A 16,203-nucleotide genomic window follows, 5' to 3' on the forward strand; every position below is an offset into this window, starting at 1 on the left:
ATCCCTGCATTTAAACCAGTGACTGGCACACAGCACTTAATAAACGCCAACTGATTGACAGCTTACCTCTATCCCTCCCACAGAGAGAACTAGGCAGGATACCCCTTGGGCCACTTTCTTCTTCTGTCACCTCTCACACTTGTACGATGTTGTCTTTTCTATTTAGATCATTAATCAACCTGAAATTTATTGTGGTACATGGTGTAAGAGAAAGGTGCTGGTGTGGGCCTCATTTCTCATTCAGGGTTTTCCCAGCAGCTTTAACCAGATAGGTAGACTTTATTCCAGCTGTCAGTAACATCAATTTATCAAACAAAAGGTTACGACAATCATTGCTTACCTAGTCAATACCAAATAGTTTTGAATACTACAGCTTTGTTTTGCAAGACAGAAATGGTTTCATCACATAGAGCCCATAACTGTAATGGTAATAAATGTGGTGGGGTTATAGAACTTATAATAGAAAAATTAGCCAATCTTCAATCAAGTTTTATTTCAAGTAGCTGCAAAATGATTAATATACAAATCCTATGGAACACCTAGGATTTACTTGCAAAGCACTGAGGTAGTTAAATCGAATGATAAGATTAGAAAATAAAATTTATCTTTTGGCTAAAGCACCAGGATCTGACTGCTACTCATGAAAACAACTAGAAATCATAAGGAAGGAGAAAGAAAAACCAACTTCAACATGGCTTATTTAAAAAGGAAAGGCTAAAGCAGCATAACCAAATGAGGTTTTCTAGAAAATCTGGTCACTGCACATTAAATGATTGCACACCTTGCCTGGGGAGGAAGGGAAATCTCTGGGGCATGTAACAAAGATTTTTAAACTCCATCTACTAAAAAAAGATAAAAAGATGTCAACCACTGCCCAGGAGAAAAGCCAAACGACAGTCAAAGAGATGACCTAATAAAGTAGATTAATCTCTCTGAAATTTTCATCTGGGACCAACTCAAAATATGTATAACATTAATTTTGAACTTTCAAAACATAATAGGGATAGCCCCTAATAATTTGTACCTTCATACATATTCTTAAATTATAAATACATTAACATCTATTTCAGAGTGTAAATTCACAAAACAGTAGTGGTTGCTGCTTTTTAAAAATCTGAACAAAGGTATCTCAAAGAGTTCTTAATCAAGTAGGATCTCCTAGACTGCATCATACTCCCAGCTCTGCCATGAAAGGTCCATGATTCTGAATGAACCATCATGCCTCTCTGGATCCTAATCTGGATCTTTCACGGCTTAATCAAATCAGCAAGCATTTATTAAGCACCTACAACATGTGCCCAGCATTCTAAAGGACTCAACATGCAAACAACCATGTGCACAAAAGACAGAGAGGTAAAGTAGAGGCAGTGGCTCCTCACAGAAGAGAGGACTTTAGCTGAGATTTGAGGGGAGCCAGGGAGGCAAGGAGGGGTGATAGTGAGCTGCTAATGTAGGGGAGAGCCAGGTCACATTCAGTCAGGAGATGGAGAGTCTGGGGGGAGCGATGTCGTCACAATCCTTGGCAAAACAGACCAGGTTTGGGGATGACAAATCAGCTGCACTTTCTATTAAAACAAAAATAGATGTGCCTTAACAAATCTCGAGTTCTAGGTCATTAAGGCATCCAGAAATTCCATTAAGGCAAGTGTTCAGAAAATAATCAGCATTTTAAAAATACCATTACAAAGAAGGGCTCTGTAGAACAAAGCTATTTCCAATGTATCTGTATGGTACAGTATGCTTTGCGGATTAATTTCACCAAAGGATGACAGGTCTTCCAATCTTCTCTCATCCCTTCTTACTTCAGTTTACTTCAATAATTCTCAACTTATAAGAGATGCAACTTAAGAATAAAATGAAACAATCATTTAATTAAAGTAACTTTTCAAAAATGAGTCCCCCCCCCACAAAGAGACAATATTTGTAAAACACATTACACAGGGTCTGGCACACAGTAGGAAGTATATAAATGCTTGTTCTCTTCCTCTCAAAATCACTATTTTATTTATAATTTATTTTATTTATTTGTAATAATATTATTATATTGTCATTTCTCTACATTCTGAACAAAAACCAACAGTAAAATAAAGAAAAAAGAAATTCTATTCAAAATAATGACAGAATGTATTAAATATCTAGAAAACTAGACATAGAACCAAGACAAGCATAAGAACTACTCTTTACCAAACTGAAGGAAGGATGGATAAATTAATTTATTAACCACCTACTATGAATCAGATACTATATAAGCATTTTATAACTATTATCCCACTTGATCCTCACAACTCTGGGATGTGGCTGCTATGATTACCATTAGGATTATCATTTTACAGCTGAGGAAACTGAGGCAGACTAAAGTTAAAGTACACCTAGGATCACACAGCTAATAAGTGTCTGAAGCAGAATTTGAACTCAGGTATTCCTGACTCCAGGAACAGTACTATATGTAAAAATTAATTGCTTATGGCTGGGCCATGCCAACAGCCTATATTAAAAAAAGGTTCTACTACTTAATTTATATATTCAATGCCATACCAATCAAGCTACCTTTGGTTACTTTATAGAACAACAAAAAAATTACAAAATTCATCTGGTGAAAAAGTTAAGGCCAAGAATCTCAAGGGAAATCATGAAAAAAAAAATTGGGCAAGCAGATGAATCCAAACTATATTACAAAGCATTAACCATCAAAACTACCTGCTACCACTTAAAAAAAAAAAAAGTTGATCAGTGAAGAGATTAGAAGCAAAACTCAGAATCAGGACTATTTGGCAAAAAACAAACAAAATCTCTTGGAAAAGTGGGAGCCTGGTCAAAATTAGATTTAGACCAAAGGCCCTTAACTGTTGTTGTGTTCTGGACCTCTTTAGCAATCTGGTGAACACTGTAGATCCCTTCTCAGGATATCTTTTAAAAAAATAAAAGAAATACAAATTTTTAGTGAAAATAAAGAAGTAAATTTTTTCCTTCCATTCCCAGGTCTCCTGAAATCTAACCAGAGATCCTTTAAGTTCATGGACTCAAAGTTGAGAATCTCTGGTTTAGACCAGAATCTCACATTATAGCCACAATAAACTCCAAGTGGACCCAGGACCAAGAGGTCATATCACCAACAAACTGGGAGGAAGGAAAGCGATAAATCTCACTACCACAGATACAAGAAGAGTTCTTTACTGAACAAGCAAGAGAGAAGACAGGAGAAAAATTGGACAACTTGGATTGCAATAAAATTGGAAAGCTTTTGACAAATAAATCAATGGAGGAAAACAGTTAACAAAAGAAAAAATATTTGCAGCAAATTTCTCTGATAAAGAAGTGATACAAGAAGATACACAGAGTATTAATACATATATATAAAATCAAGCATCATTCCCTAGTGAATAAACGGTTAAAGCATATGAACAGGTAGATATCAAAAGAACAGAGTGAAGCAGTAAAGACATATGCAAAAATGTTCCACATCAATAATAAGACAAAAGCAAAAGAAAACAACTTTCTGCCTCCACTTCACACTCATCAAACTGGCAAAGATGACAAAAATAGGAAAATGACAATGAATGGAAGGGTTGGGGAAAGAGCACACTAATACACTGTTGGTGAAGCTGAAATGGTTCAACCATTGTGAAAAACAATTTCTAACTACACCCAGAAAGTCACTAAACGTGCATACCCTCTGATCTAGCAAAACCACAACTCCCCTTCAAAGAGTTTATCAAAGTCAGAAACAAAAGATTCATGTTTACAAGACCACAGTAGCACTTTCTGTGACAGCAAAGAATGGGAAACAAAAAGAAGTGCCCAGGATAGGGAAAATGGTCGAACCAATGAGGGCATCTGAGCATAATGGAATATTATTGTGCCAAAAGAAATAGCAACAGGGCAGATTCTGAGAAACCTGGGAGGGCTTGTATGAATGGATGAAGAACGAAATGAGCAGAAGCCGAACAATTTATACACTGCCTAATAAATACTTGGTTTGTCGAATGACTTTAGCTTTGCAAAGGAAAACAACTGTGAAAGACTTAATAATAGCAGCTACTAATAGCCATGATTTAGACAGAGCCCTCCATGAGTTCTCTCATGTGATCTCATTGGCTGAACACTAACAACCACAAAAGGCAGAGGTGATGGACCAGAGGTGCAAACGGAGACATGCATTTTCAGAAAGAGCCATGTCTGAGTCTGTCTTGTCAGCCTTTACCTTCTAAATTGGTCAACAAGCATTTATTAAGCTCTTACCATATGCCAGGTGCTGCTCTGGATTCTAGGGATACAAGACAAGTTAAGGCATACTGTCTTGGTCCTCACCTAAGTGACTAGGTGCAAACAAAATCTAAAGAGTAGATGGGTGGGAATCTCCAAGGAAAGGAGCCCTATCCTGATTGTGAGCTCAGTCATGACGGGAGCCAGGGCCACCAAAGGACCACAGGTCTGTGTCAGAGAAGCTAAGGAGATGCACACAAGAGCTGACAACAGACTGGATATGTGTGGGGTGTGCAAGGGAGAAACGGAGGAGAAGCGAAGCACAAAGTAAATAATGACAATGCTATTAAAAAGGAAGAAAAGAAAAGAGTGCCAATGAATCACTGCAGACCAGAAAGAGATACAGATAAACACTGGAATGCTGCAACTAACAACACTGCAGGTTAAAGCTGAAATAATACTTCAAAAAGCTAATAGTGAAAAATAACTTTTATAACTAGTCCTCTTTACCCTTAACTGCATGGGGAAACATTCATGTTTGTTGCCAACTTTCATGTTTGCAATAATAAAAAAATTTCTGGAAATAAAAGGAGAATAGAAAATTCATATTAAAAAAAGAAAAGCTAATAATTTTTTCAATCCAATCCCCCCTTCAAAAAGAAATTCACCTAGTCTGCTTGGCTCAAGAGGGCAGAACTAGAACCAACAGGTGGAATTTACAGAGGAAGCAATTTTGATTCAAAATAAGGACAACGAGAGCCTACTGCTTCTGAAGGGACTAAGCAAACATCAATGAAGGTCTTTAAAAAAGTGAAATAGTCTTCTGGGACAGGTAGTCAGCAATCAGATGAACAGACTCCAGAGAAGACGTTCCTCTAGTCTATGGTAGGGATGGCACGGAACACCATTCTGGGCCTGAAACCCCTGACCATGATCTTTAACTCCTCTTCTCTGGCCAAGTCAAGTCAACAAATTAACACCTACCATGCACCAGGTACTGTGCTAAGCACTGGGAAGATACAAATAAAGTACCACCAACACCACCACCAAAAAAAGGTCCTACCATCATGGAGCACACAGTTTTTAATGGAGGAGATAGCATGCAAACAAATATGTACAAGTAAGATGAACATATACACAGAGAGACACACACAAGATAAACTGGGAATGGTCTCAGAGGAAAGTCATTTGGATTAAGGACTGGGAAAGGCCTCTTGCAGAAGGTGGGACTTTAGTTGAGACTTAAAGGAATCCAGGGAAGCCAGGAGGCAGAGATGAGGAAGGAGAGCATTTAGGGTGAGGAGGACAGCCAGGAAAATGCCCACAAGTGGGAGATAGAACTTTATGTGCCAGGAACAGCCAGGAGGCTGGTGTCACTAGACTGTAGAGTATTTGGGGGAATGGAGGAAAGCGAGTTAGGTAAAAGAAGCCTGAAAACTAGCTTTAAATGACAAACAGAGGATTTGAGTTAACAGAGAGACATTGAGGCTTCCTGACCAGGGAGGTGATGTGGTCAGGCCTTAGCTTCAGGATGGTCACTCAGTCATCTGATGATCAGGGGGTTCGAGGAGCAAGGAGAGCCCCAAGGCAGGCACACCGAGCAGCAGCTCTTACAACAGTCCAGGCAGGAGGGGATGAGGACTGCACCAGGCAGGGGGCAGCACTGGAGGAGAGAAGAGGGTGTATTTGAGAGATGTTTTCAAAGGTAGAAATTATGGCACCTGAAAACTTATGGGATGTGGGGAATGAGAAAGTGAGGGGTCATAGGAAGAAGTTAAGAATAAGCCTGGGTGCCTGGGAAGAAGGCAGTGCCCCTAACAGTAATAAGAAAGCTAAGGAAGAAAGGAGGACTTAGGGGTAAAGAAAAGGAGCTCAGCTTGGAGCACGATGAGTATAAGCTATCTATGGGGCACCCAGTTAGAGACATTCAGGAGGCAGCTGGAGATGGAAGACTTAAAATCCAGAGAGAGCTGGGGGCTAGACAAAAAGCTATAGGATGAAAACTTGATCCACGGGAATTAATGATATCACCAAGCAGAACAGTGCAGGGGAGAAGAGAAGAGGGCCCAGGACAGAGCCTCCTTCCCATAATTCCCACAAAGGGAGAGTGCACCCCCTCCCTTCTTTGACTCTCGAACCATAAACACTGGTCCTAGCAACTTGGCCACTGCTCCTGACAATGCTGATTCATGGCCCTAGAAGCCCAACCCCCAACCCAGCCACACTCTGGACCAAAGTGCCCTCCAAGGCCGCCACACCTCTACGAGTGTTTTTCCTACCATTAGAATGTAAGTCCTTTGAACAATTTTTACAATAATAGCTAACCATAACAATATTGCAAATTGTAAAGACAGTTTTTAAAGTCTTAGGAGCTCTGCTCGATGCAGTAACCAACCACAATTCCAGAGGACTCATGATGAAACATGCTAGCCCGGTGAAGGCCTCAGAGGGCAGTGGAGATAGATTTTTTTCTTGGATGAGCCCATGCAGGAGTTGGTTTTGTCTGACCACACATGTCTATAATAAGGACTGTTTTTCTTCTTTCTTCCTCAAGGGAAGAGGGGAGAGAGTAACCAAGAAGGAGAAAAGGTGGATTGAAGAGAAAAATTAATTAAAAAAAAAAAAAAAAGAACAAGAGCCTCTCCAGGACAAGAACTAACGTATATTTTGCATGTGTCCCATGCTTAGTGTAGTACTTGGTGCGCAGCATGACTCCGTGTTCATCATTCAAGTATCTGATGTTCAGGAAATTCTAATTACATTCATAGATGATTAATTTTTAGAGGTAACCTAGTATTTAGATCAGTTCACTTCTAATTTCTATTCTTCTCTTCTAACATTAAACAATTAAAAAATGCTCACCATGCTCCAGTTTTTTATTTTTCTTTCTGTTAATAAGATGATACTCCTTATTCTCTCTCAACCTTTTTCATTTGTATTTTAAGTGTACAAGAGGATTGAGACATTTCAGCTCATTTGCCCTGCAAAATATTTCATCACCTTCCCTTAAATATCACATATTAAAGTTTACAAATGCCCTTATATTAATTTTATTTCATTTTCTCCCATATAAGAATATTATTACAATAGCTTCCTTGATTAACTAAAATAGTTTGAAATATACTTTAAAAACAAGTATTCACAATCATGACTTCTTAAATTAAAAATTCAAATATTTCTTAAGTGGTATTTGAGAAATACACATAGCTTTGATGAAACATTACAACTACCATACATGTAAGATTTAAAACTAATGACTAAAAGTTCACTTTTGAGAAAAACTGTCCTCAGCCTTCTACATCTGCCAATGCTGCTGGCACTGAACTCCTTCTTAACAGGCATCTTTGACACTACTTCCCATATTTTTGAAGACAATTCACCAAATCAAAGGACCCATGATGAAAAATGCTATCCACTTCCAGAAAGAGAACTGATGAACTCTGAATACTGACTGAAGCAGGCTTTTATACTTTCTTTTTGTTTAATCTCTATGGGTAATATGGAAATGTTTTGCATGACTTCACACGTATTAAAGACACCAAATTGCTTGCCTTCTCAAGGATGGGGGAGGGACACGCAGGAGGGAGAGAGTTTAGAACCAAAAAATTTTTTTAAATGAGTTATATTTTTTTACATGTAAATGGGAAATATTCAAAAAAATAAAAACATATAGCGGAAAAAAAAGAAAAAAAAGTCTCTGCCAAATACTTGGGAGTTTACCCAAACCCAAATTTATAAAATTTAAGAGCACTAATTTAAGCACACTAATTGCTTTGTTGAAAGCCTGTATATGGCTAAGAATGAAATAGCTGAAAGACCAAGTGAACTGGTCTGATGTTTGTTGCTGACGCTCTCTCCTTCTCCCATCCTACACATATCTTTCCTGCTTTCTCCTCACTCCATCCTCTGGAATTGAAGTTGGACGCTGCATTGAACAGAGTTCCCAGGTCTTTCAAAATTATCTTTACAATTTACAGTGTTGTCATTATTGATGGCTATTATTATTGTACAAAGGTCAAAGCCCGTGATTCGACTTTTTAAAAATCATAGATGAGAGATTTAGAAGAGAACAGAGTGAAGGGGAAGCAGGAAAGACTAGACACCGGTTGGTAAGAGGACATAGCATTAACAGCAGACTAGTCCAAGGGTGGGCCGCACGTGATCCACACCCCACCCCCCCCCCACCCCAGCCTGCTTCATCTCTTGACCATTTTATCCTGATCCCTACATAGGCCAAACAAGGCAATTAGATTTCAAAAGCGGGTCAAATGTCATCGAGTCAAGGATTGAGCAAAACAACGTCTGAGGTCTTCATTTTATCTTCAGCTAACAACTAGAGCTATTTCAAGAAGGACTGCAAAGCCTGAGGAAGTTACAAGTTCACAGGGTTGGTCCACTTCCTTCATGAGAACTTTAACAGAGAATGAGATGAAAGAGTATTTAAAAAAAAAAAATTTACCCAAGTTGTTTCCAAGTCAGCGTGTTCTAACCTCTTCCTTCTCCTTTTCTTCTCAGGTCATTTTTACAAGTGTCATCCTTACCGGCCTGAAAAGGAGAACTGAATTTTAACCAGTCACATAAGATCTTATTACTTTGAAATCTTCTTTATTTTCAAATGAAGTAAGCTTGAATCAAGAAGAACTGAGGGGATGGTGGGAAATCATGTATATATGCTCCATTTTACCATCAGATTGCCTTTCCAACTGGTCTCCAAACTGGAAATTCCCCTCTACGCTACCACTAGACTTTCTCAACTCTGACTATTCAAGGGGCTTGGAAACAAGAATACTTGCGTTTATCTTCACTTACATTCTTTTATTTGTACTCTGGCATTACATGTTGAAGCTATTCTGACTCTAACAAATTAAAAAAAAAGATATATAGATACGTATGTGTACATACCTAATAACTACTTCAAAACAACTGGCTTCTTTGGCAGGTCTATGTATTTTATTTTACGCATTTGAAAACATGAATCTGAGAAGGGGTCTACAGGTTTCAGACCACCAAAGGAATCTGTGAACCCCTACGTTAAGGCAACTTTGCATCTAGACTGCCTTATGTAATGTGGAAGCAGCTCAACCCAAAGTGTCATGTTTCCTCTCCAGAGGAAATTTACAAGGATTTCAGTCACCTGCTAAGCAAATGCCACAGTGCTGCCAGATCACAGTCAAAACAAGCCCAAAAACTTCCACTATTCTCCAGAAGGAAATACTCATTCAACTTCCCTGAAAAACCAAATGTTGACCTTTTAGGACAATCACATCACCTCCCCCTACAAGAGATATCAGAATCTAAAGCACATCAAAAAGGAGGGTTAGGGTACAATTTCAAAAAAAAGGTTCTTGAAAAGATCCTGGGGATTTTACCATCACATCAAGCAAAACATCTTGTGTTCATCCCAAGTAAAAGACTGTCAACAACATGGGGTACTTTCTGCGAGTGATCTGGTTGGTGAAAACACTGGTAACTTAGAGCCCCAATGTGGTACAGAGGAAAAACACTCAATACAGAGGCAGACAACATGGGTTCAAATCCTGGGCCTGAGCCTGGAGTCAGGAAGACCTGAATTTAAACCCAGTCTCATACACTTCATAGCTGTGTGACCCTAAGCATGTTACTTAACTTCAGTGTCCCTCAGTTTCCTCATCTGTAAAATGGTGATACTAACAGCCCCAACCTCAAAGAGTTGTTGTGAAGAACAAATGAGATAGCATGCATCTGAGCAGTTGACACAGTGCCTGGCACACTGTGGGTGTTGCATAAAAGCTTATCCTCTTCCCTCCAATGAGCAAAGGGGGGGGTGAAATAGATCAGAGGTGCAGCAAAGCAAAGCAAAACTCCCAAGTGAGGGGGAGAACTAAATGTAAAGGGAATTAGGGAATGTTTAACAAAATAAATAAAAATGCAATACAGCAAAGATAATGTGAACTTGTTTTCTTAGCTAATCTCAATCTTGACTACCAGGGCACTTCTCCCAATCTGCCCATCCCCAGGGGGCTGCCTAAGACAGCACAGCAGCAGAGAAATGGAAGCAGAGCAGATGCCCAAGGGCTGGGGCAGGATTACCCAAGCGATGACTATGACAAAGACGGAGCAGAGAGAGACAATGAGGCTACACCAGAAATCAAAGTGAAAGCTGCCAACTGGCAGAGGCCAGGCCTGGCTCCAGGAACAGGTGGGAGGAGAGGTCCCGCCCTCTGCCTCTGCCTCTGGAGGTCCGGCAGGGGCACCAGGTACCTCTCAGACTGTCCATGTATTGATCAGTTACACGGATTTTGTCCTCTTTTCTTTTTCAGTCTTAAAAAATGCTCTCTGCACCCCAGCTTCTGGGACAAGAACTCACTGTTTGACAAAAATTGCTGGGAAAACTGGATAACAGTGTGGCGGAAACTAGGCATAGACCAATGCCTGACACCATACACAAGAATAAAGTCCAAATGGGTGCATGATCTAGGTATAAAGATTGATACTATGGACAAATTAGTGGAGCAAGGAATAGTGTATTTATCAGATTTATGGAAAAGGGAAGAATTTTTGACTAAAGAAGAGATAGAAAGCATTATGAAATGCAAAATGGATAATTTTGATTACATTAAACTGGAAAGTTTTTGCACAACCAAACCCAACATATCCAAGATTCGGAGAGATGCAGAAAACTGGGAAAGAATTTTTGCAGCTAGTATCTGTGACAAAAGCCTCATTTCTAAAATATATAGAGAACTGAATCAAATGTACAAAAATACAAGTCATTCCCCAATTGATAAGTGATCAAAGGATATGAACAGGCAGTTTTCAGAGGAAGAAATTAAAGCTATCTATAGTCATATAAAAAAATCCTCTAAATTACTATTGATTAGAGAGATGCAAATCAAAACAACCCTGAGGTACCACATCACACCTATCAGATTGGCAAACATGACAGAACAGGAAGATGATAAATGTTGGAGAGGATGTGGGAGAGTTGGAACACTGATTTGTTGTTGGTGGAGCTGTGAGCTGATCCAACCATTCTGGAGAGCAATTTGGAACTATGCCCAAAGAGCAACAAAAATGTGCATACCCTTTAACCCAGCAATATTACTTCCAGGGATGTATCCCCAAGAGATCATAAAAATGGGAAAATGATCCACAATACAAAATTATTTATAGCAGCTCTCTTTGTGGTGGCCAAGAACTGCAAATCAAGGGGATGCCCATCAATTGGGGAATGGCTGAATAAATTATGGTATATGAATGTAATGGAGTACTATTGTGCCATAAGAAATGATGAACAAGAAGACTTCAGAGAGGCCTGGAAGGACCTATATGATCTGATGCTGAGTGAAAGGAGCAAGAGAACCTTGTACACAGCAACGACCACAGTGTGGGAGAGTTTTATCTGGTAGACTTGGATCTTCATAGCAATGCAAGGACTTAAAAACATCTCCAATGGTCTTCATTCCACATCCAGAACTATGGAATTCAATGGCAGAATGTGGCAGATCGTTTTCTTCTGTGTTACGTTTGGGTTTGTTAGATGGTTTCTCCCATTCATTTCAATTCTTCTACACAGCATGACTATGGTGAAAATAAATTTAATAGGAATGTATGTGTAGAACCTATACAAAATTGTATGCCGTCTTGGGGATGGAGGGAAAAGAAATCTAAGTTACAGGGTGGTGACTATAGAACCCCGAAAATAAACAGAATTAATAAAAGGTTTTTAAGCTCCGTGGGATGCTCTGGGGGGACGCAGGGATGCAAGAACATCAGTCATCACCAGGGGCTTATTTTTAGGAAAAGGCAGCAGGTGCAAGGGCGACGCCTGCTACCTGCCCCACGTGGATCCGGAGGCGCCCCCAGGCCCTCGGGGTGGGCAGAGAGTCCCCGCCCCCACCCCGGGGGTGAGCAGAGGGTCCCCGCCCCCACACGGGGGGGGGGGGGGGGGGCGCAGAGGGTCCCCGCCCCCACCCGGGGGTGGCCAGAAGAACCCCGCCCCCACCCCGGGGGTAGGCAGAGGGTCCCCGCCCCCACCCCGGGGGTGAGCAGAGGGTCCCCGCCCCTACCCTGGGGGGTGGGCAGAGGGACCCCCGCCCCCAGGAAGGAGGGGTCCGTTCCCTGCCTCCCCAAGGACGCAACATTAATCACGATCACAGCTGCATTCTCACGGCACTCTAAGAGTTATCGCCCCCATTTTACAGAGGGGGAAGCCGAGGCGCGGGCACCTGGCCACAGGTGCTGCCATAATGAGCCGCCTGCTGTGTGCCCGGTGTGGCCACAGGAGGCGCTCAATAAATGTCGTTCCCTGCCCCCATTCATTCGTGAGGCGCTCGGGAAGGGCCCGCGGGGCCGGCTTCCGCACAGCGGGGTGCCAGGGCCCCAGCGGGGCCCAGCCCTGCCCGCGCGCACGCGCACCAGGCCCGGAGCGGAGGCGCCCCCTCCCCGCACGCGCACGAGCGCGAGGTAAGGCCGCGCGCACGCTCCCCCATCTCCGCGCCCCCGCCCCCGCGCTGCCCCGGAGACGCCTCCCGACTGCGGCCCCGACGCTCGGGCACCCCCCCACACCTCCCCCCGGCCCGGCTGGCCCTGCTGGCCCGGCTGGCCCGGCTCGGCCCGGCTGGCCCGGCTCGGCCCGGCGCGGCCCGGCGCGCGTGGGCTGTCCGTGGGCTCGCTGACCAAGCCCGGCCCGGCCCCCTCACCTGGGTATGCGTGTGCCCGCCGCCGCCTCGGTCCCGGCACGGCGCGGCCCCAGCCCCGTCGGCCCCTCCCGGTCCCGCCCGGGGCCGCCGCTGACAGCGCGGGGGCGGGCGGAGGAGGCCAGGATGACGGCGACCACGGCAGCCCGGTGGAGGTGGACGGAGGGGCGGGGCCAGCCTCGCGACGCAGTCGTTGACGCGGCCGCGGCAGAGGCAAGCCCCGCCCCTCCACGGCGCGCTGGCCGGGGGCGGAGCTTGCGTCAGGGAGGAGGCGGGGCCTGCGCGCGCAGAGGGGCGGGGTTAGGGGCGGGAGCCGCCCAAGAGGGGGCGGGGTCTTGTCGGGGGCGGGGCCGCGCTGTCTGGGTGAGCCGAGGGAGGCTGAGCCGGCCGTGAGCGTCCTCCGCCCTAGCGCTGGCGCACCCTCGCCACACCCTCCCAGAAGCTGGAGAGCACGAGCTCCAGCCCCTCCCCATACCGACGAGCAAGGACAAGAAAGGGGGCGACGGGTCTGGGCCCGGAGGCAGCAGGACCCGGGTCCAAGTGTGCTCGCACACCTCCTGGCTGCGAGACCCGGGCTGGCATCAGGGCGTCGTCTGCCAGAGGAGCCGGAGAAGGGAAGGGCGAAGCCACGAGGGCCGCAGGTGGGATGGCAGAGTCCTGAACAAAGACCTCCGGGAAGGAGCGACCAGGGCGCTCCGAGCAGCCCCGCGGACCGAGGGAGGTGCGGGGCACAAGGAGAAGCCCAGAGGGGCAGTGCCCGCTGGCCCTGGCGCTGCCCCGGAGAGACCACGCTCACCGGAGAAGCCAAGGCGCAGAGAGCTGCTCTGCCAAGATTCCTTTAGGAGCGTCCAGTCCGGAGGCTGATGACCCCCCTTCATGTCTGCTGAGACCCAGAGATCTGCCAGAAGTTTAAGAAGCTATCCCCGACTGTGTAGTGGATTGTACTTTCCTAATTCCAGATGTCGGGTCTATATGGAGAGTCTGCTGACTTCTTGCTGGGTGCACTAACCTGACCCCAAGATTAGAAAATCATCTGCCATCCACCAGAGGAAGTGTCACGCTTTCTAGCCTCTCTCATCACTATCCAGTATTTCCCAGGAGAAGATCCAGTCCAACCACTTTTGCTTGGGGTGACTGAGGTGTTTGATGTCATCCTAGCAGGGAGTTGCTCAATGTGCATGAGTACAAAACAAGCCAAGCCATTTCAGGAAACCTGTAACTCCAGAGTCCAAGCCAGCAAAATCTGAACAGAGCTAAAAAACTTCCCTTAAAAAAGAAGTTATATTTGTCTTATGATATACTAGGAAAAACCAAGCACTCTCTTAACTATTTGACCTTCAAATAATTTTAGCTATATTTAACTTTAGTTCCTCCCCCTTGTTTGTTTTATATCAAATTCAAAATAATTTTTTCTATTGGATTTTCATATAACAAAAAATTAGTCCCCAAGTTCTTCTAGAATCGTAACTGGAGTATCAATATTTAATGGTCACTGATGGCACTCTGGTGCAGTGGATAGAATGTCAGGACTGAAGTCAGGAAGTCTCATCTTCCTGAGTTCATATCTGGCTTCAAAGTCTTAGTAGCTGTGTGACCCTGGGCAAGTCACTGAACCCTGTTTGCCTCAATTTCCTCATCTATAAAATGGGCTGGAGAAGGAAATTGCAAATCACCCCAATATCTTTGCCAAGAAAATCCCAAATGGGGTTAGGAAGAGTCGAAAAAGAACTGAACAACAATCAATTTTGGCATTCATCCTCCTGCAGTAGGTAGAAAGAGCTGCACTTAGCACCTAGTTAGCAATAATAATTAGCCCCAGTAGGTTCACAGTGGGCATGAGTAAACTGTAATAAATCAATGAAGAAATGCAAGGAGATGTGGAATCCAGAATATTAGAGTAATGTAGGCATGGGAAAGGAGGCATGGTAATGAAACTAAAGGATGACCAATGGAGCACTGTAGTGAACCAATATCCTAATGTCATAGTCCAGGCAGGTTGAACTAGTTTTTCCTAGAAAAGTAACTGACATTAAGATTTAATTGGCTCAGGGAACAAACACCCGGACTGTCGACAAGACTTCCTGGTTGCCTGAGTACAAAAACCAACTTTGGACTGCTATGAAAGGTACAGAGACACAGCAACAGAATTTAGTTGAATCAATATGGCACCCTTGTTATATGTCCTTGCTGAATATTCTTCTATTGCTATAGCCAAGTGAATTTCCTTTTGTTAATTGTCAGATCTTCTGTGAGTGTTTTCATTTCATTCCAATATAGAACCTAAGGTACTCAACTGGCCTGGTAAGCCCTGTGCTACTACAGTAATCTTATGAACATCATTCTATCATGTATGTTTGTCCTTCATTGCCGAAAAAGACCATGCCATCAGAGTTATGATGACATGACTTGCACTTGATTTTGGTTTTTTGGGTTTTTTTTGAGTGAGGGAGGGCTGTGCAGGTCACCAGCCTCACTTCTCCTCCAGAGCCATCTGAATCCAGTGACCAGATAGTCATCAGGATGACTGGAGATGACCCAGGATGAGGCATTTTGGGTTAAGTGACTTTCCCAAGGTCACACAGCTAGTGAATGTCAAGTGTCTGAGGTGAGATTTGAACTCAGGTCCTTCTGACTTCTGCACTGGTGTTCTATCCACTGCACCACCTAGCTGCCCCAGCATTCTATCATACAATATCAAGAGATCCAAAGGAAAACCCCTGGTATAATGGACAGATTGAATTGGGATAAAGGGCATTTAATGGTTTTCTATGGGAAAAGAAGGAAAAAAAACAATTCTTAGCCAAAGTAAAACTATATTACATATGTATATATAGGTATAAATTATATTTATGGATTCCTATATGTATAATTATTTATATATAATATGCATCCATGTGGATAGCATTGTGGATTAATAAAGGCTTATATTACATTTTAAGTATGCATTTTTGATTAGCTAACAAATAAATATCTTTATTTGTTTCATGGTAAGATTAAGCAATCTTTGGGCTTCCAAATGATACAGCAGTCCCTTATGTGGGATTGGTATAATCTCCCCTTCAGATTATTATCTTAGAGAGAAGAGAGGACAGCTGAAACCACCCCTTCAGTGATTGACTTGGGAGAGATAATGAGGGTTAGGAGAAAAAAATCTGGTTAATTAGTCCACAAGCATCTATTAAGTACTTAGTAGGTGACAGGCAGTATATCACTAAGGGTGAGCAGTATAAATTAAAGCCAAAGGAAAGCTCAGCCCTGCCCTCATCGAGATTCTAGTCTAAGGGGGAAGGAGAACACATAAATGGGGAGCTGGGGGCCACTC

At 43.3% G+C, this 16,203-nt stretch overlaps 1 protein-coding gene across 10 annotated transcripts in view; it reads right to left on the reverse strand.

The window, feature by feature from the left end:
* The window catches only part of BLTP1 (bridge-like lipid transfer protein family member 1), a 206,545-nt gene extending 193,459 nt beyond the window's left edge, over nt 1-13,086 (reverse strand). For 8 of the 10 annotated variants that reach the window (XM_072625207.1, XM_072625201.1, XM_072625203.1 and 5 more), the window contains exons 1-2: nt 12,885-13,086; nt 8,663-8,748 (exon numbers count right to left, since the gene is read on the reverse strand). The gene's annotated coding sequence lies outside the window, so the exon portion shown is untranslated. Of the gene's footprint in view, nt 1-5,700; nt 5,778-8,662; nt 8,749-12,884 lie in introns of those variants that run through there. The other 2 variants (XM_072625200.1, XM_072625199.1) reach the window with 2 other exon arrangements.
* Nucleotides 13,087-16,203: the final 3,117 nt, after the last annotated feature.

The sequence above is a fragment of the Notamacropus eugenii genome, chromosome 7, assembly GCF_028372415.1.
Source record: "Notamacropus eugenii isolate mMacEug1 chromosome 7, mMacEug1.pri_v2, whole genome shotgun sequence".
In the NCBI taxonomy this organism is placed as follows: domain Eukaryota; kingdom Metazoa; phylum Chordata; class Mammalia; order Diprotodontia; family Macropodidae; genus Notamacropus; species Notamacropus eugenii.